Source organism: Podarcis melisellensis (assembly GCF_964234715.1).
Source record: "Podarcis melisellensis genome assembly, chromosome: W".
NCBI classification, from domain to species: domain Eukaryota; kingdom Metazoa; phylum Chordata; class Lepidosauria; order Squamata; family Lacertidae; genus Podarcis; species Podarcis melisellensis.
The window spans coordinates 34,584,754-34,606,120 of record NC_138535.1 but is presented as its reverse complement, the minus strand read 5'-3'; the positions used below and the strand labels follow the sequence as shown (position 1 = coordinate 34,606,120).

The window sequence follows — 21,367 nt, the reverse complement described above, 5'->3', positions numbered from 1 at the left end:
AAGGATAGAGCTTTTTTCATGTATGCAACAACAGCAGCAAGAATACTTATTGCAAAGTATTGGAAGACACAAGATTTACCCACCCTGGAAGAGTGGCAGATGAAGGTGATGGACTATATGGAATTGGCGGAAATGACTGGCAGAATACGAGACCTGGGAGAAGAGTTGGTGGAAGAAGACTGGAAGAAATTTAAAGACTATTTGCAGAAACACTGTAAAATTAACGAATGTTAAAATGATGTTGGATTGAAAATAAGTGGCATTAGCAACAAAGTTATTAAGAATATGCAAAAATGAATTGATAATGGTTGGAAATAAAGAGTTATAATATGTTAAGATATAGAGATAAGACAATGAATGAGGGTAAGGATTTGCTGATTTGATTATGTAAAGGGGATACAAAAAGGGGAGGTGAGAGGAGGTCAAGGAAACAAGCAAATGAGTTTAAAGTTATAAAAAAACAGATTTGTTTTTATTTTTTCTTATTTTCTTTTTGTCTTTTGTCTTTTGTATGTTGTATTTTTATTTTTATTTTTTCATGTATTTTTGTACTTATGTTTTTGTAAAACTTTAATAATTATTTCTTTAAAAAAGAGAAAAGACTCTGATGTTGGGAAAGATGGAGGGCACAAGGAGAAGGGGACGACAGAGGACGAGATGGTGGGACAGTGTTCTCGAAGCTACCAGCATGAGTTTGACCAAACTGCGGGAGGCAGTGGAAGACAGGAGGGCCTGGCGTGCTCTGGTCCAGGGGGTCACGAAGAGGCGGACACGACTAAACGACTAAACAACAACAAATGCTGCCTACCCTGAGCTACACACAGGCAGGAAAGTTACAGAAACGTGACTCAATTTGCTTCTCCAGATAGCGGAGACCAGCAAGTTACATCAGCCAAGGCTCTCTCCCTCCAAGCCCTCGAAACGCACTCGTGTTTCATGATTGTCAGCTGCGGCAGACCCTGGTCAGGGGGCAGGAAGCTCATCTGGGCACCGATATCCTTGTAATCCTGGTTTCGGCGCCCGAAGTCTTCCACGTGGGCAGCAAGGTGGGAATTGACCATGCAGAAGCTGGTATTGTTGCAGACAAGCCTCACGGCCACACACCCCTTGTTACCCTGCAGGGGCGGAGCAAAGATGGCTGTTAGTGAGCAAGCAGGAAAGAGGGGGAACTGGTTGGCAGAGATTAGAAAAACAGACAGACAGACAGACAGACAGACAGAAAGATCGACGTAGGGAATTCCGCTGTCAGGGTCTACTCCCCATCTTCCCCATGATGCCTGTGGCCACTGTCTCCCTCATCACTTCCTTGATGCGGCTGAGCTGGTCCTTCCTGACAAAGATGAGCACCAGCTGCACCTAGAAGATGCAAGGTACTGGGATGTCTACCAGCTCTGTTCATTGCTTGCTGTCCTGGGCCGGCTGGATGCAGATAGGAGTGGCAGGTGGCACCAACTGGGGATCCCCCAAGGGAAGAAGGCTCAGAGCCAGGGAACTGGTGGGGGGTCGTCCGAGGGAGAAGAGGGAGCAGACTGTGAGCAAGAGGAGGTGTTGGAAACTGAAGAGGCAGGAGGGCAGGAAGATTCTGTGGCAAACAGCAGCCCAGAATCCGAGGCAGAAGTGGAGGCTGGAGGCGGGGGTCAAGAGGCAGAGATCAGGCAGGCTGCTGAAGAAGCCAGGGGGTCTCCCCATCCTGCTGCGATCAGCTCCCCTCCCTGCTGGTCTCCCAGAACACAGAGAAATTAAGAGGAGGGAGCAAAGACAGGCAAGGTGTCAGAGTCTCAGGATGCTTGGGAAGGACCAGGGGGAGGAGGAGACTTCAGAGAGTGGTGGGTGGGTAGCAACCTTCAGCCTTCACAACTACCTCACTGGGGCAAGACCTGTTGGGAAAGGTTTCTGTGATCACGAGGCCTGCACGGTTTGGGTTTCTTTGAATAAAGAATGTGGGCTTCTTTTGAATAAAACACCACTGACACCAGGTGTTTTTTCTTGCTGACCTCCTCCTCCTCCTCCTCCTCCTCACTCCAGCTCCTGACAGCTGTCTGGCTGCTGAAGAAATGGGTGGGGTTGGACTTACTTTCTTGTACTTGGATTTGGAACGCAAAGCCTTTTCCACAGCTGTCAGCCACTCTTGCTCCTTTGTCGAGTCCAAGTAGAAGAAAGCCTCTGTGCTCAGGTCCAGCTCCTGGAACCGAATGCCCAAGTGCCAAAGAGAAGGATGTGGAAGTGCAGGAATAGGACTCCAATCGGAACAGACGTGCTGGTCAAATATGCAAAGACAACAGGAGTGTGCAAGGGCAGGCAAGATCAGGACCAAGAACAAACAAGTAATACCAGCCACTTCTTCCTCAGCTTAGCTATTCGGGGCCCCAAAGGAGCTTTGCTAATGAAAGAAAAAAAGCTTTTCCCTTGTATTTTTTAAGATGTGTCAGCCAGCCTGATATCTAAGCACTATCCCAGTAGCCACAGGCAACCAGAAATTCTTTGAAGGCAAGTGAGTTGGTTGATCTCTCCATTCTTCCTTCACCTGGCAACCTGGTTTCCAGGCTGGCTTTCCGGGAGCAGAAAACCACCTCTCAGATCTGTTGTGCCAAGCTTGTTTGCTAGAAGATTACCCCGTAACACCCTTGTCCTCTTTGCAAACCTCCTAAAAGGCTAGCCTTCTGTGTTTCCATGCTGGCCATGAAGGAATGGGCATTCCCGACTCTGAAAACAGCACAGAAATACAGCCTGTCTAGTAAAGGGGTAAAAAGAGCAAGCTAAACAGCCTCTGTAAAACAGTAGCATCTGAAGCTGCTAACCACATACTGATAAACATATCATAAAAGGAGACATGAAAAACAAATGGCCACTGGGTACTACTAACAGTGGGACACGGGTGGCGCTGTGGGTTAAACCACAGAGCCTAGCACTTGCAGATCAGAAGGCCGGCGGTTCGAATCTCCGTGACGGGGTGAGCTCCCGTTGCTCGGTCCCTGCTCCTGCCAACCTAGCAGTTCAAAAGCACGTCCAAGTGCAAGTAGATCAATAGGTGCCGCTCCGGCGGGAAGGTAAACGGCATTTCCGTGTGCTGCTCTGGTTCACCAGAAGCGGCTTAGTCCTGCTGGCCACATGACCCAGAAGCTGCACACCAGCTCCCTCGGCCAGTAAAGCGAGATGAGCGCCGCAACCCCAGAGTCGGTCACGACTGGACCTAATGGTCAGGGGTCCCTTTAACTTTACCTTACTACTAACAGTACGAGGAAATAACCAAAGCAAAAACTCAAAAACTTTGTTTGAAGTAGTAAGCTTAGCATTATAAGGATGACCCACACCAAGTGTTGGGGGGGGGGTGTCACACCTCCCTTTCCTCCAGCACAGCTTTTAGGAGGAGTTCCAAAGGTTTTGCTTCAGTTTTGGATTAACTGCATCTTGTCACAATGTCTGAAGCTGCACAAACCGCTTCATTTGAACCATGGCTCCTTGAAACAAGCCCATTTCCAATCGTGGGTTTACAAAGCTGGTCAAATGAACCACCTTAGGATCTGGACACACCAAACTGTGGTTAATTTAAAATCCAAGTGGAAGCTTCCCAATAGGCTTGGGGTGGGGGAGAGGTGTGCAAACCTGGAGGAGAGGCTGCCGTCCTGCTCATAATATGAAGCCACGGTTCAGTATGTGGCACCAAGGGAAATTGCCCACCACAACTAATACTTTCAATTACCCACCCATGTGGCCTGAGTGAACAGGACAGACTTTGCCTGGCACCCAACAATAAAGCTGTCATGTAGATGTCGCTTTCTCCAGCCCCAACTCTGATACAGGTTATAATAATAATAATAATAATAATAATAATAATAATAATAATAATAATAATAATATTATTATATACCCCGCCCATCTGGCTGAGTTTCCCCAGCCACTCTGGGCGGCTCCCAATCAGTGTTAAAAACAGTACAGCATTACATATTAAAAACTTCCCTGAACAGGGCTGCCTTAAGATGTCTTCTGAACGTCAGGTAATTCTTTATCTCTTTGACATCTGATGGGAGGGCGTTCCACAGGGCGGGCGCCACTACCGAGAAGGCCCTCTGTCTGGTTCCCTGTAGCCTCACTTCTCGCAATGAGGGAACCGCCAGAAGGCCCTCGGCGCTGGATCTCAGTGTCCGGGCTGAACGATGGGGGTGGAGACGCTCCTTCAGGTATACAGGACCGAGGCCGTTTAGGGCTTTAAAGGTCAGCACCAACACTTTGAATCGTGCTCGGAAACGTACTGGGAGCCAATGCAGATCTCTCAGAATCGGTGTTATGTGGTCCCGGTGGCCACTCCCAGTCACCAGTCTAGCTGCCGCATTCTGGATTAATTGCAGTTTCCGGGTCACCTTCAAAGGTAGCCCCACGTAGAGCGCGTTGCAGTAGTCCAAGCGGGAGATAACTAGAGCATGCACCACTCTGATGAGACAGTCCGCGGGCAGGGAGGGTCTTAGCCTGCGTACCAGTTGGAGCTGGTAGACAGCTGCCCTGGACACAGAGTTAATCTGCGCCTCCATGGACAGCTGTGAGTCCAAAATGACTCCCAGGCTTCGCACCTGGTCCTTCAGGGGCACAGTTACCCCATTCAGGACCAGGGAATCCTCCACACCTGCCCGCCTCCTGTCCCCCCAAAACAGTACTTCTGTCTTGTCAGGATTCAACCTCAATCTGTTAGCCGCCATCCAACCTCCAACCGCCTCCAGGCACTCACACAGGACCTTCACCGCCTTCACTGGTTCTGATTTAAAGGAGAGGTAGAGCTGGGTGTCATCTGCATACTGATGAACACCCAGTCCAAACCCCCTGATGATCTCTCCCAGCGGCTTCATATAGATATTAAAAAGCATGGGGGAGAGGACAGAACCCTGAGGCACCCCACAAGTGAGAGCCCAGGGGTCTGAACACTCACCCCCCCCACCACCTTCTGAACACGGCCCAGGAGGAAGGAGCGGAACCACGGTATGACAGTGCCCCCAGCTCCCAGCCCCTCTAGACGGTCCAGAAGGATGTTATGGTCGATGGTGTCAAAGGCCGCTGAGAGATCCAGCAGAACTAGGAAACAGCTCTCACCTTTGTCCCTAGCCCGCCGGAGATCATCAACCAGCGCGACCAAGGCAGTTTCAGTCCCATGGTGAGGCCTGAATCCCGATTGGAAGGGATCCAAATGGTCCGTTTCCTCCAGGCGTGCTTGGAGTTGTTCAGCAACCACCCGCTCAATCACCTTGCCCAAGAATGGCAGATTTGAGACTGGGCGATAGTTGGCCATTCACCACCCCGCAGAGCCCATCGCCCAGCCCTTCCCGGCTCGCTTTTATCAGCCAGGATGGGCAAGGATCAGGGAGACAGGTGGTCGGTTTCACTCGTCCAAGCAGCCTGTCCACATCCTCGGAGGTAACAGATTGGAATTGATCCCATGTAACAGGACCAGACAGAACTCTAGCACTCTCCCGCCCTGGCCCTGCTCCCACGGTGGAGTCTAGCTCCTTCTGAATCTGAGCGATTTTATTCGCAAAAAACTTTGCAAAAGCATTGCAGGAGGTCTTGGGGTCCCTACCAGGCCCCGGTGGTACAGGTGGTTCTGATAGATTGCGAACCACCTGAAAAAGTCTCCTGCTGCTGTTTTCTGCAGATGCAATGGAGGCGGCGAAGAAGGCCCTCTTCGCCGTCGCCATTGCCACTTGGTAGGCTCGACGTTGAGCTCTAACCCGTGTCCGGTCTGATTCAGAATGAGTTTTCCGCCACTGGCGCTCTAGCCGTCTCAACGATTGTTTCATCACCCTCAGCTCCGGGGAAAACCACGGGGCTGTCCGGGCTCCATGCAATCGGAGAGGGTGCTTCGGAGCCAGACAGTCAATAGCCCTGGTTAACTCCGCATTCCAGCGTGCCACCAGGGAATCAGCTGAAAGGCCATCAACTTGGGATAAAGCATCCCCTACCACTCTCTGGAAGCCAATTGGATCCCTTAAGTGGCGGGGGCGGACCATCCGAATCGGTCCCACCTCCCTGCGTAGGGGAAGGGTTGCGGAGAAGTCCAGTTGCACCAGGAAGTGATCTGACCATGGCACTTCTTTTGTTTCGCTTTTAGTTAATGTCAGATCACCAACATCCGTAGAGGTAAACACCAAGTCTAAGGCATGTCCGTGGCTATGAGTTGGGCCAGACTTATTCAGGGACAGCCCCATGGAGGCCATGCTTTCCACGAAGTCCCGAGCGGCCCCTTGTAAGGTCGTGTCGGCATGGATGTTAAAATCCCCCAGGACAACCAAGCTAGGTGTCTCCAGGAGCATATCCGCCACGACCTGAAGCAGCTCGGGCAGGGAATCCTTGGTGCAGCGGGGAGGTCGGTACACCAGTAGGAATCCTGTACTGCCCCTATTGCCCAACTTCCAGAACATGCACTCAGAAAACTGGGTCTTCCCAATAGGACGCCTGGTGCAGACTAATGACTTCCTAAAAATCACTGCAACACCCCCCCCCCCCCGCCCACATGACCTGGGTTGCTGTGCGTAAGAGAAACCTGGTGGGCAAGCAGCGGCAAGGACAGGCCCATCTGCTTCATCCAACCAGGTCTCTGTCACACATGCCAGATCAAATCCTCCATCCACAATCAGGTCGTGGATGGCAGTGGTTTTATTCATCATTGACCTGGCATTGCACAGCAACACCTTCAGGTCATGTGGGTTTCCCTTGCTGATTACTGTATCCTTCCGGTCAGGACCAGACCTGGAGGCAGGGATAGTCCTCAAACAACGACTAAACCTGCCTCCTCGGTAATGACATGGTCTGGTCTTAGCATAATTCCTCCTCCTGCCCGTGATCACTGAGAACGGGTGTCCCAATACATCTCCCCCTGTGGAACCTGCCCCACCCAATCTATTGGCTGAGGCCCACTCCCAGGCAGCCATGACCCTTCCCCTTAAAAGGCAAAATACAAACTATATAATAATTTAACAGAATAATAATAATAATAAAACAAAACAGAACAGAACAAAACAAAACAAAGCAAGAAACAATAGCCCTGACTAAATGCTTATCCCACCCCAAGCAAAAATAAAGTAATGAAATAATATAATATTATAAAAAAAAAACAACCACCATTTAAAGTGCTGCAAATTAAAAGCGATTAAAACATTTAAAACCATTGTGTCCATTGCTGCTGGTAGCTGCTCTAAACTGTAGTGGTAGTGCAGGCCCCGCCCCCTAGGCCGGATGGAGTTGGCAGGAGAGGGAGCGGTCCTCCCAACACTCACGCAAGCAGCAGCAGCAGCAGCCGTGTCCCGGAAGCCTCTCTCAGGCCTCTTATGCTGTGGTGGTTCCACTGGTCTTTGCACTTTGGCATGATCTGAGCTGAAATTCTGGGTGTTGACATATTCCTTCTCTCTCTTGGCGAGGACGTGCTGGATGAGTCCCTCTCTCTGTCCGGACTGCGGATGTGTGGAAGGCACAAAGAGCTGGCACATAGTGTGGGTCATTGGGGTTGCTTCTTGCTCATGCTCTCCTTGTCACGGATACGCCTCAGGGAGATGAGAACACAACTCAAGTAGTCCTTCAAAGCAAGGAGGCGGGAGGGCACAGTACACCTCTAAGGCAACTTACAGCCTGCTTGGTGGCAGCGGTGGGGGTGGAGGCTCCCCATTTGCTGATTCTGCAGGTTTCTTTCCTTCTCCATGAAGTTATCCTCGAATCCCAGAATTCCCGAGAGAGGAAAAGACTTCTGAGGTTAGAGAGGCTTGTCGCCGGAAATCACCCCCCCCCCTCCATTAACACGTGTAACGCACAAGCACCACACTCACACATGCACGCAGCTCCCCTCCCTGACCCCAGAGATGTCCCTTTAGAGGGCCATCTCTTAACAGCCTTCCGTAAATAAGGAAGCGCTAGTCTGACAGCTCTTCTCTACAGCGCTCCGCATCGCCCTATCTTTATTGTGAGTAGACCGGCCGCCTGAACTTTAGGTCAAACGGCGGCCGCCTCAGCCAATCAACATTGCCGAACAGCGCCCCTTGCGGCGGCCACGCTGGTACTGCAGGCTGCAAGCGCCTTTTCCTCACCTTTTGACAGCTCTCGATACAATGTTTCCGAGTTTAATTGACCGTGACTGATGTAATCAAAATGTAGCAAGTAACTTCCGAAAGGCGAAAGTACTTTGAACTTCAAGGACAATATTCTTTATAAATTCACCAAAAATCAGCCGTACATCGGATTTTCACCGGACCACTTTTATTTTGCTACATATTACAAGGACTATCAAAGGGGGGTGACCTGATGTGGGGCAGCCATAATCCCTTGACCGAGCGGTCACGTAGTCAGCGGCCCTTCTCAGCGGACGTGACTACCTTGATAGCCATCATGATGGGCTCAGACAGAAGGCTATCAAGGACACAATAAACTGCACCCTTTAGTGTATTCCATGCGGACTCGCACAAAAGGACTCTGACCGGATTCCCCTCAGGGGGCAGGAAACTTCGCCCTTCTCTTTTGTTCTTGTAAATAACTCATATGGGGAGGGGAGAGGAGGCTCCGACCAGGTGTCAGGTCACTCAGATTACCTGTGTAGCCCCTCCTCGACTCCTCCTAATATTAATGTAATCATGATGTAAATGTGATGTAATTCTGGGGGTGTAGCATAGGGGATTAGCAACTAATAAAAGTTAGGGTCTCCCTTTGTTCGGGGCTTCCATCTTGCTTCACCTCGTGGGCGGTGGGAGTCCTGTCGCGACAGTCTTTTCTTGAATAAAGACCGAGCCTACTGGCTGCTGTTTTGCTCTGAATTGCTCTGGTCGGTGTCTTCATTTGTCCAAGAGAGCCCTCGGACTTTCCTGTAACAGGCTTCAGAACCGTTTGGGGAAGTTTCGGGAAAGGAACTTAGAAAATACTTAACTGCAGGAAAATGTTCCTGCCTCCCCACAGCACCACATTTGCCGGACAATTGCCTCTCAGCTTATGCATGTTTAGGAAGGATTGTGGAGGCAAGAGGTCCTCCCCTCAAGGCCTTTTCCTCTAAAGGAGGTAGACTGGTCTTCTCCAATCCTCTGGCCACTGCTGAGTTTTCCAAACTTGCTGGCATATTGCGTGTAGCACCTTAACAGCATCATCTTTAACAAAATTTAATAGTTCAGCTGGAATACCATCACTTCCACTGGCCTTGTTATTAGCAGTGCTTTCTAAGGCCCATTTGACTTTGCTCTCCAGGATGTCAGGCTCAAGGTCAGCAACCACACTACCTGGGGTGTATGAGACATCCATATCTTTCTGGTATAATTCCTCTGTGTATTCTTGCCACCTCTTCTTGACGTCTTCTGCTTCTGTGAGGGTCTTTCCACCTTTGTCCTTTATTATGGTACTCTTTGTATGAAATGTTCCTTTCATAGCTCCAGTTATCTTGAACAGATCTCTGGTTCTTCCCATTCTGTTGTTTTCCTCTATTTCTTTGCATTGCTCGTTTAAGAAGGCCCTCCTGTCTCTCCTTGCTATTTTTTGGAAATCTGCATTCAATTTCCTGTATCTTTCACTATCTCCCTCGCATTTTGCTTGCCTTCTCCAAGTCCACCTTTCCTTTTGAAGCAAAATGTCATTGAAATGGGGGAGAAATGCCCTGCATGAAGTCTTGGGTTTGCAATTTGGGGAGAGGGAAGACTGTCTGCGGCGCTGGGGAGCAGGCAGGCTAGCGAGGCCCCCTAGATCTAGAGGCCCATGGCTTCTGCCTACTTAGCCTATACATAAATCCGGCCCTGCCTATGTCACAGTGAGCACAGGCCCATCGATCACGTGCAAGGCATTCTGCATGTTGGGAAGGAGCCTCCTGTTCTGGGCCAGGTGGAAGAGTGACACCAGCAGAAGACTGGGTGGTGGGGTCGAAGCTGATCCCGGGGAGCACGTGAGGAGTCAAGGCTTCCCGCATGAAGGCCTCGCTTCCCCTAGAAGTCCCTGCCTCCTGGTCTGTGTTCGCTTTCTTCTTCAGGTACAGCGCCAGCATGTTCTGGATGGTGCACCTGCTTTCGGGGGAGAGCTTGTCGAACTGGTCCACACTAGAAGAATAGCCATGAGACGGGTGAGACTCCTGCAAGGCGTCCCCAAAGTCAGGGGAACATAAGCGCATTTGAAGAGCCTTGCTGGCTCAGGCCAAGGCCCATTCAGTCCGACATCCTGTTGGCATGTAGTTGGTCCACCACAATTGCAAGATTATTGCATCCTTCAGGAATGGTGTGTCCAGCTCCATCTGAGTCATCATCCAGGCACGCTGTGGAGCTGCATGGATGAGAGATGGGCATCTTCGGCCAGTCAGGGCTGAAGAGCTGGCAAGATCCCCTGTACTGAGCCGGAAAGCAAACTCTTTGGCCTCCGAGATCTCTCCCGACTCTCAGCAGCCCTCACTGTGAGCCATACTAGAGGAATGTTGTCCTGCTTTTGCTGAGCTACAACACAGGAGCGCACCCCCAGGGGGCCATGATGTGGTAACCCTGGCGAAGCATTGCAGAGCAACTGAGAAAGCAGAATGATGTTTGCGTGGACAGTCCATTAGAACGCTGCACTATTATTGCATCGATAGCACATTGCAGAATACGGCCCCCCTCCAGGCAAAAACATCCGTCTGGCGGGACAGTAGCTTTGATTTCGGAGGTTGTGGTTTTACATCTTCCTATTTATTTATTTATTTATTTATTTATTTATTTATTTAAAATTATTTATTTATTTCATAAAATTAAACGCTGAAGAAGTGAATACCAGAATAGATCAGAACTCACTCCCAAGGTAAGGGGAAGAGACATGGCTAAGATGGCAGGACAGCTTACTCTATGGTGTTAACCCCTTCATGCACTAATTAGACTGAAGCATGATGGTTATATGAGACTGGTTATCCCGCACAATATGCTCTCACACAACCCATGCCCTCCAACTGAAAACCCATTTCCTGGACAATATCAACATTGTGTTTTGTGCCTGTGAACTGCACAGTGAATATTTTTATTAGAAAAGAAAACAGCCCGGTGTTTCAGCTTCTCAGAGTTGTTTTATTCAGTGCGCTGCTACAGCTTGTCACACCCAAATCCTCCAAAGGAATCTGCCAAAGTGCTTTTCCAGGCAAAAGGGGGCAGAGGGAGAGAAACCAAGAACCTCAAATTCACTAGACCAGGGGTGGGGAATTGTGTGGCCCTCTAGATGTTGTTGGATTCCATCACCCCTGACCGTCAGCCATGCTGCCTGAGGCAGAAGGCCATTGGATCTGGCAATATCTGGGAGCCCACAAGATTCCCTGCCCCCGCCCTACACAAACAACCAGGCACTCAGCTGTGAGGCACACCTCTTACCGGAGGGAGGGTCACTCCAGAGGCAGCTGTGGCATGAGGGTGCTGGATCATGCCTTTGTGGGCCCATCTGAGGATTAAAGAGGACCCCCTAGGAAGCGTGCTTGGAGATCTTCCTTACCACGTGGCTCTCTGGCAAAAACACAACAGTACTAACGGCCATATGGAACCACACCTCAAAGCTGGATCAGACTTCCCAGATCCTGTAGCCTACATCAGGAGGAAGACTGGGGCAGAGGGGCCTAGAGTGGGAGTCAGAGCTGCTCTTAGGGCTGCATGTCTGAAGCATGGGCAGAAATCTTTGGGTGTGAGGTTGCATGGGGCTGTCTCTTTGTGTTTTGGTGATGCCAGGCCGCCAGCCAGCCAGAGGCAGGCAACCAACTGGCTTCAGGGGCAAGCTCCTTTGCAAAGCCAGTCTGATTTCACCAAATGCAATGGCAGAGTGACCATTCGGCCCGTGTTCTGCTTCGCTGTGAAATGGCGTGTGTTCCTCAACCCAGAGAACCTCTTGTTCAACGTCAAGCTGGTCTAAGGAAGAAAAGCATAAGAGTCAGTCTTGAATCCCCACACAGATGTGCTGGGAGATGCCTGCACACCACACACGTAAAGCACATCTCCTCCCACCCACACCCAAAACGTCCTGGGAACAATGGTTTGTTAAGGGTGCTGGGAATCGTAGCACTGTGAAAGGAAAAGTAAGGTTCTTAGGATGCTTTGGAGGGGGTGGAATGTTGAATACACAGCGGCCACATGGACGGATGGACACACCCACACCCACACACCCCAGCATAGCTTCAGCGTTTAGCACCAAAAGTCTTCAGCCAGATGTCATGCAACCCTTTGGCAGGGGCAACTTATCATTTTATTGATTTTCCATAACAAAGAATTAAAAAGGCGGCCAATCTTGCAAAGGAGTGTTGCCATTTAAACTGCAGGTGTGACGTAGGAACCCGAACAAAGAGAAGGAACCAGCTACCCAGAGTCTGCTTCCGATTGCCCTTGTTCTCCACCTCCCTCTTTCCTAATCAGCCGCAAACAAGAGTTCAGATTTGAAAGCCTTGTTATCACCTCATTCCCTTCAATTAGCCAGCTGCTCTGGCAGATGACATCAGTTCCTTCCCGCTCCCAATATTCCTGCTCCTAACCTGGTTAGCCATAGCCCGGAAGCTGAATCTCAGGGGAACGCCTTTGGGCTGGGAAGGGCTCCTGGCCTGTGAAATGCGCTCAAAATGTAAAGATGCCTTCTTTCCAGGGAGCCAAGGGAGAAGGGGGGAATTTGAAATACCTCCCAAACTTCCCACGTCAGAGATGCAGGAGTTGCATCACCTCCAACTTCCTCGGGGATGAAGCAGCTACGAAAAACGAAGCATCCCACCTGGGCACGGTTTCTGAGAGAGCAACAGCAGAAGACCCAGACTCTGGCAAGATGAGCATTTGTCCAGTGGATTCTGGCCGCTCCATGAGGGCAGACAGGGGATGGCTGAGGTGGCCGCCAGCCCCTTCCCACTCCATCTCAGATACAGAACACATTTGCTCTGCCACTCCTTGGCTCTGGCGCCACCTACTGTTGGCCTCCTTGCCTTCCACCCTCCCAGTCCCAATGAGCACCATCCACCCCTGGTCCAGAGGCGCAGAGCAGTAGTTAGGTGATCTTGCGCCCCGGCAGAACTGTCCAGATTGCGCCCCCAGCCAGGGACAAGTTAGCTCTTCTTTCTGCCTCTCCTCCACCCCACCCCCCAACCATTCAATTCACCCTGGAAGTACAAGTATCAAAAAGTAAAATGTTAGAGGCTTCCCCCCACCCCATAGCAATATAATTGGATTCAGCTAGCTGGTCAGTCTACTTTCGGTTTCACTCCTGGCTCCTTGTTAAATTAATACTGCATCAGAAACTTCCCAAGCAGATATCCAAAGTTCTTTGGCATTTCTCCAGTTGTTAATGAGATGTCTCTTCTAGTCCAGGGGAGTCTTTTCATCTTCTTCCAGGAAACTAAGAGTCGAAAGCCTTGATTTTCCGTTTTTTTTTTTCTTTTTCCAGTCATTTCCACAGTTAGTCATTATTAGAGTTATTAAAACCTTATTATATTAACAATTTTTTTAAGTCTCCCTTGCTTTCCTGGTGACCTTCAGCTTAAACACAAACTGCTCTGGAGTGAGAAAAACCCTTCACACTCCAAAAGCCCAGCTGGAGGGACCTGGAAGTGTGCGGGGAAGAGCAGTTTTGTAGTGGGTTTGTTGCACAGGAGCACCAAGTTCACTAACTGGCTGATTCAGATTGAATCCCATTCAAAAAGAGTGCAATGGTGTGTGTTTCAGCCAGCCATCCGGCTGCTGCAACTATTCCCTGGGTGCCACCACACTGTCCTGTCTGTGTGTTTGGAAGGGAATGGGAGCTATGCTCCCCCCAGAGACACTCCACTCCTTCTTCCTTAGCTGTGTTGCTCAACAGTTGAGGCAACCTTCACAGTTCTGGGATGCCGAGGAAGCGAACCAATAGTCATGTTCATCTGTACTGGCTCAGTTACAGATAGGTAGCTGTGTTGGTCTGCCATAGTCAAAACAAAAAAATTCCTTCCAGTAGCACCTTAAAGACCAACTAAGTTAGTTCTTGGTATGAGCTTTCGTGTGCATGCACACTTCTTCAGCAAGGTATCTGAAGAAGTGTGCATGCACACGAAAGCTCATACCAAGAACTAACTTAGTTGGTCTTTAAGGTGCTACTGGAAGGATTTTTTTTTTTTTGTACTGGCTCAGTATGACCTATTCTGACAGGTGCTGCCTTTCATATTCACGCCCAAGAGCCTTTCCGCTCCAGAGATCTGGGGCTGAACCCGGGATCCCTAAAGAGGGCTGCCTTCAGTTGTCTTTTAAAAGTAAAATAGTTGTTTATTGGTTTGACATCTGCTGGGAGGGCGTTCCACAGGGCAGGTGCCACTACCGAGAAGGCCCTCTGCCTGGTTCCCTGTAACCTTACTTCTCACAATGAGGGAACCGCCAGAAGACCCTCGGCGCTGGATCTCAGTGTCCGGGCTGAACGATGGGGGTGGAGACGCTCCTTCAGGTATACAGGACTGAGGCCGTTTAGGGCTTTAAAGGTCAGCACCAACACTTTGAATTGTGCTCAGAAACGTACTGGGAGCCAATGCAGATCTCACAGAACCGGTGTTATGTGGTCCCGGTGGCCACTCCCAGTCACCAGTCTAGCTGCCGCATTCTGGATTAATTGCAGTTTCCGGGTCACCTTCAAAGGTAGCCCCACGTAGAGCGCGTTGCAGTAGTCCAAGCGGGAGATAACTAGAGCATGCACCACTCTGATGAGACAGTCCGCGGGCAGGGAGGGTCTTAGCCTGCGTACCAGGTGGAGCTGGTAGACAGCTGCCCTGGGCACAGAATTAACCTGTGCCTCCATGGACAGCTGTGAGTCCAAAATGACTCCCAGGCTGCGCACCTGGTCCTGCGCACCTGATCCTCTCAAGAGAGGAGAGTTTCCTGCAGAGTCTGGCCAGCTGCTCATCCCTTCTCCCTGCAATCTCCTTCTTCACCTCTTCCACATGATTCAGCAGACGCTCTTCTTCTTCTTCTTCTTCTTCTTCTTCTTCTTCTTCTTCTTCTTCTTCTTCTTCTTCTTCTTCTTCTTCTTCTTCTTCTTCTTCTTCTTCCAGGAACTGGCGCAGTTGTCTCAACTTCTCCACAGTCTTCAGCCTCTCCACTCACAATTAGGATTGGGATTTGAATTGAACTGCTTCCACCCTCTCAGCTCACAAGTCCTCAGGCTTCTCCTTGACTGCTTTTCACATAATAAACAACAATGGGAAATAAACTCCATTTAGCTGCATTCAAAGGTGAACTTACCTAATTCACCATTCTTGGGAAAATATGGAGACCAAAACAGCATTCTTTTGAAATTCACACCTCTGAATTTCTCAAGGTTGACCCAGCCAGGTAATGTTCACAAAAAATGAATTTATGAGGGTAAAGCACGTATCAACATATTTATACGAGAAGGTAGCCACCCTAGCATTTGTTTTTTTTTAAAAAAATATTTATTACTTTTAAAGATTACAAAAAAGGAAAAGAAAAGAAAAAAAAGACAAAAGAGAAAAAACAAAGGAGAAAAAAACAATACAATATATAGACAATACAAAACACAACCTAAACCCGTTAAACTAAACACATTAAACTAAACTAAACAAAACCGAATCCCTAACCCTAACCCTAAATAAAACAAAACAAAAACAATTTAAAAACATACACCACACCTTTTCCATACTCTATCTTTCATTCCCTTGTTTCCTCGACCTCCTCTCACCTCCCTTTTTGTATTCCACTTCTATTAATTGTTTCAGCAAATCCTTTCCATCTTTCTCTATTTTCTATCATATTATAAATAACATATTTTTTAACCTTATTTTCCATTAAAACTAAAATACTTATATATGCTTAACTCTTTATAACATTTCTGCTAAGGCCATAAAATATCATTCCACCATTTTTCTATCACTCATTAATTTTACAATATTTCTAATCTTCTTTCACCATCTCCTCTCCCTGGTTTCGGATTCTGCCAGTCCTTTCCGTCAATTCCATATAGTCCATCAACCTGGAGATCTTATGTCCGAGGCTCTTAACTCTTTTCCAGGTCCCTTCTGCAGGTCTTCTTCATATTCTTTAATGCTAAAGAGCAAATCTCGGGAAAACTCCAACCTAACAATACTTTTATTCCTTCTGGACAGGTCAGCCAAATTTCCATATTTGAAGCTAAGATCCATAAAGTGTTTCAGAACATGTTTCAGGATTCCTCCAAATCCAAAGGCCCCCAGAACTTCAATCTCCTCCAGACCCAAGTCCATGTCAGTTAATCCCTGCATAGAGGGATCTTTCCAACTTTCCTTCTTCAGTCCAAGCCGGGATCCGATCCTCAAAATCTGACTTCTTCTAGATTCAATCATAAAAGGCCTCAATTTGTAGTCCTCAATTTGCTTCCGTAAGACTAAGGATCCCGCTTGTATTACTTTAGGTTCAACAACAACAGCTTTCTCCTTCTCCTCCACAATTTGTCCTGCCCAAGTAGATTCCTGTACCAAGTCCTGAATTACTTCTGTGTTGATGCTCACTTTTTGTCTCAAATTAATCACTTTCTGTTCCAAGTTATCAATTTTAAAAGTCATGTCATCCGTCTTCTTATGAAGCTGTTCCAGCGAATAGCTTATCTTACATAATACAGTCACTATGGCTTCTCCTGTCAACATTTTAAAATGGTCCAAGGTCAATCTCTGGTTCTCACAATTCCTTATCTTGCAGCTGGCGATTCCCCAGTTACACTCCTGTAACAGTTTCAAAAGCTCCCTCTAGAGGGAAACAGTCTCCACTTGTATCAATCCTTTCAAACACAACTCAAACCATAAAAATAGTTTCCATTTTCAGTTACTTTTCCTCCTTTTTAAGAGCAGAAGAGGGCAATGGAAACAGTATCTTTCTCTTATTTAGCTAGCTGTCAAATATGGTCTGTTCGCAGTTAATGAACTCTTTTCTTTCCAGGTTCAGAGCAGTGGTAATTTGATTTTTCACTCTCTCCTGCAGGCTCGCTAGGTCCAAAATTTCCCCCCTCTTCTCCTGCTTCCAAGGGGGGTTTTGTAATTTTAACCGATGGAAATTTAATCCTTTGCCAAAAGCTTTCAAAGACTTTAGCTTGTACCGTCTTTGCTTCAATGTATTTACAAAAGCGGAAGGCGGACTTCCTGTTTAAGACCTTCCCGCTTTGGTGCCAAATTAAGGTATTTAAAGATCCAATTTTCCGTTCTACTCACGGGTAGTTGTTTAAAGTCCAATTGTCCACAGGAAAAAGTCAGCGCTCTCCGGCAACAGCAATGCGGCTTCACTCCGTGAAAGAAGCAGTCAATTCGAAGCACCGCGCCACTCACCCCACGTCACTCTGGATCCCCAAAACAGGGTTTCCCCGCGAGTAGGGGAGGCGCAAAGGGTGCCAGCCGAATCCCAGGTTCACAAGCTTCTCCCGCTTGTGATTTCAGTGGGTCTCCGCCTTCGCCGTGGTGGTCAGACCCTGCTTTCCATGGAGCAAGTTCCTCCTGATCGGAGGAGCTCCGCCATTGCCGGAGGCGGGTAGCCACCCTAGCATTTGATTCATTTTCAGAATAATAAATAAATAGCAAACCGATATGGGAAAAGGAGAAATGGGGAGAAGTTGAAATGAGAAGTCAGTCCGGACTTGCTTCTTGAAGTGCTTGTTCCCTCACTAGTAACAAGAGGGACACTTCCAAGGAGGTCTTTGCTTTCCTTGTCCAGGTCTGCTTGATAGGCCAGAATTTCCCCTCTCTCTTTCCTCCGAATCTCCAGGCGGCGACAGATCTCTCCCTGACAAGAAAAGGGAAAACTCAGCTTTGATTGAGACACAAAAAGAGGAGATGAATATTATACTGGCTTCTTGGGTCCAGTGGCCTTGCTATATATATATATTTTAAATAATATTTATTAAAGTTTCAAAAAAGTTACAAAAATGAGAAAAGAAAAGGAATAAAAAAAATAAAAAGAGAGCACAAAATACAAAATACAGCAAAATAAAAACAATTAAAAACATTTCCTTCTTTCCATGTCTTGTCTTTCATTTACTTGTTTCCCTGACCTCCTCACACCTCCCTTTTTTGTATTCTAGTTCAATTAAATATTTCAGCAAATCCTTTCCAGCTTGGTTTTTATCCTAATAATTTATCTTAGTGTACTATAATTTTACATTCTCATTTCACCAATTAAAAAATCAATTTTTACCTAATCTTTTATATCGTTTCTGCTAAAACCACATTACTTCATTCCAACATCCTTCTAACATTCCTGGATCTTACAATGTTTCTGTAAATAAATTTTAATTTTTTTCCAATCTTCTTCCACCAACTCTTCACCTTGGTCTCGGATTCTGCCAGTCATCTCCGCCAGTTCCATATAGTCCATCACTTTCATCTGCCATTCTTCCCGGGTGGGTAAATCTTGTGTCTTCCAGTATTTTGCGATGAGTATTCTTGCTGCTGTTGTTGCATACATAATAAAGTTCTATCCTTCTTTGGCACCAATTGGCCGACCATGCCCAGGAGAAAGGCCTCTGGTTTCTTCTGAAAGGTATATGTAAGTACCTTTTTCATTTCATTATAGATCATCTCCCAGAAGGTCTTAATCCTTGGGCACGTCCACCAAAGGTGAAAGAATGTACCTTCAATCTCTTTACATTTCCAACATTTATTATCGGGCAAATGATAGATTTTTGCAAGCTTGACTGGTGTTATGTACCACCTGTATATCATTTTCATTATATTCTCTCTTAAGGCATTGCATGCCGTAAACTTAATACCTGTGGTCCATAACTGTTCCCAGTCAGCCATCATAATGTTATGTCCAACATCTTGAGCCCATTTAATCATAGCTGATTTCACCGTTTCATCCTGAGTGTTCCATTTCAACAGCAAGTTATACATTCTTGACAGATTCTTAGTTTTAGGATCTAACAATTCTGTTTCCAATTTTGATTTCTCCACTTGAAACCCAATTTTCTTATCCAAATTATAAACCTCCATTATTTGATAATAATGAAGCCAATCCCTTACTTTGTTTTTTAGTTTTTCAAAACTCTGCAGCTTTAAGCTGTCTCCTTCCTGTTCCAATATCTCCCAATATTTTGGCCAGTTGGCCTCCATATTGAGGCCTTAGCTTCCATTGGTGACAACCACCTTGGGGTTTTATTTTCAAGCAGATCCGTGTATCTTATCCAAACGTTAAACAAAGCTTTCTTGACAATATGGTTTTTAAATGCTTTATGTGCTTTGACCTTGTCATACCACAAATATGCATGCCACCCAAATACATTGTTGAAACCTTCTAAGTCCAAAATGTCTGTGTTCTCATGAAGCAGCCATTCTTTCAGCCAGCAAAATGCGGCTGATTGATAGTAAAGTTTGAGGTCTGGCAGGGCAAATCCACCTCTTTCTTTTGCATCAGTTAATATTTTAAATTTTATTCAGGGCTTCTTGCCCTGCCACACAAATCTAGAAATATCTTTCTGCCACTTCTTGAAACAGTCCATTTTGTCCAAAATTTGCAATGTTTGAAACAAAAACAACATCCTTGGCAATACATTCATTTTTATCGCTGCAATTCGGCCTAGCAATGAAAGCTTCAAATTTGACCATATTTCTAAGTCCTTTTTCACTTCCGTCCAACATTTTTCATAATTATCTTTAAATAGGTTCACATTCTTAGCAGTCATGTTAACCCCAAGGTATTTCACTTTCTTAACCAATGTTAATCCTGTCTCTTTCTGAAACCTCTCTCTCACAATCGGTGTTAGATTTTTCTCTAAAACCTTAGTTTTCAACTTATTCAACTTGAAACCTGCTACCTGACCAAATTCTTGAATCAATTCCAATACTCTTTTAGTACTAGATTCTGGCTCCTGTAATGTCAATACCAAATCATCCGCAAATGCTTTCAATTTGTACTGTTTAGCTCCGACTTGTATGCCTTTAACTAATTGGTCCTTTCTAATCATATTTAGCAAAACCTCCAGGACCGATATAAAAAGCAATGGAGAGATTGGGCACCCCTGCCGTGTTCCTTTCTCAATCTTAAACTCTTCTGTAACTACGTTATTCACAACCAATTTGGCTTTTTGTTCTGAATAAATTGCACCTATACCGTTTTCAAAACCTTGGCCTACCCCCATTCCCTGTAATTTTTTCTTCATAAAACTCCAAGAAATATTGTCAAAGGCTTTCTCCGCGTCCACAAACATCAAAACTGCTTTTGTGTTGACCTTCACTTGTAATTTTTCTAATGTAATTTTTTCTAATGTTAATTATATTCCTCGTATTGTCAGACAAGTGTCTCCCCGGGAGAAAGCCCGCTTGATCTTTATGGCTTTCTTCTACCAGTATCTTTCTTAACCTTTTAGCCATAATATCAGCAATAGTATAACAGCAAAGTAATTTACTGGAGGAAAGAAAAGTACAGAACACATACATAAATACCATAAGTAGTTCTCATCACAAAAGAATATGCAGGTAAACCCATGAACAGCCAGGTAAACCCATCAACAGGTTTCCTGCCAGACAGGAGTCTGTTGTAGGCCGCCCCTTCTATGATGTATGTATGATGTATGGAGGGATGGTCTTGGGCTCCAGGGTGGGCAATTTCAAATGTCTATATAAGGACTTGGTTCGGGGTCTCCTCCTCCCTCCTGCGTGGGGGGGTGTGAGCACCCTGTTGCAACAGGTAATAAAGATCTGGCTTACTAGCTGCTTTGCTTCTCAGTATTCTCTGGTTGGCCTCTGTTATTTTCTCCTACCGATAGAGAAGCTACAAAAGGACCCTATATGGGCTCTGAGGTACCCCAGAAGGGAAAAGGAGCCCCCAGTCCCCACCCCCTTGCAGCTGACCCCTTGCTGCTCTCTGCTTGGCAGGGTATTGAGGAGGCATCCTGCTAGCCAAAGGAGACATGTGCAATTCACATTTGTAGTGTTCTAAATGTGTACAAAGCAACCTTGCTGGGGGATGTGGATGAGGTTAACCCTTTCTCTCCCTGCCATGGTCCCAACCCAAATCTTTGAAGCTGCTGTATTTCAAGGGAAGATCCCTTGGCCCCCCTGGCAGAGAGAAAGACTTTGACTCCCTCCTCCCAGCCATCCCAGCAGCCCTCAGGCTTCCCCTTGGCTGCTTCTAAGGTAATAAACAACCACCAAGGAATACCATGCCTACTCTGGATCTGAGAATTAAGAAGATCACCTGCCAAGAAGAATACACAGCTATTTCTCCCCCTCAAGGTACCTTGTATTCCTCGGCAGCCTCTTCCAGAGGAATCACCTCGTGGTGTTGGTGCTTCTTGGATCTGCCCCAAACCACACAGAGAAGGACCCTACCAATATCAAATAGACCGTATTCTGCCTTCACACCCTACAAGAAGGTCAACGGTGCCTTGGGGAATGGATCCTTTTTCGCTGTATCTTTCTCATTGACTTTAAGAATGGATCTGAATGTATTTTTCGACTCAAATG

General features: G+C 47.1%; 1 pseudogene across 1 annotated transcript in view; it reads right to left on the bottom strand.

Annotated features, from left to right (window-relative positions):
- The window catches only part of LOC309361284 (inositol polyphosphate 5-phosphatase OCRL-like), a 65,474-nt pseudogene that overhangs the window by 11,049 nt on the left and 33,058 nt on the right, over positions 1 to 21,367 (bottom strand). Inside the window, exons 2-6 of the transcript in view lie at positions 7,606 to 7,723; positions 7,329 to 7,523; positions 2,075 to 2,257; positions 1,257 to 1,356; positions 888 to 1,138 (exon numbers count right to left, since the gene is read on the bottom strand). The product of the transcript in view is annotated as an inositol polyphosphate 5-phosphatase OCRL-like (transcript). The remainder of the gene's footprint in view (positions 1 to 887; positions 1,139 to 1,256; positions 1,357 to 2,074; positions 2,258 to 7,328; positions 7,524 to 7,605; positions 7,724 to 21,367) is intronic.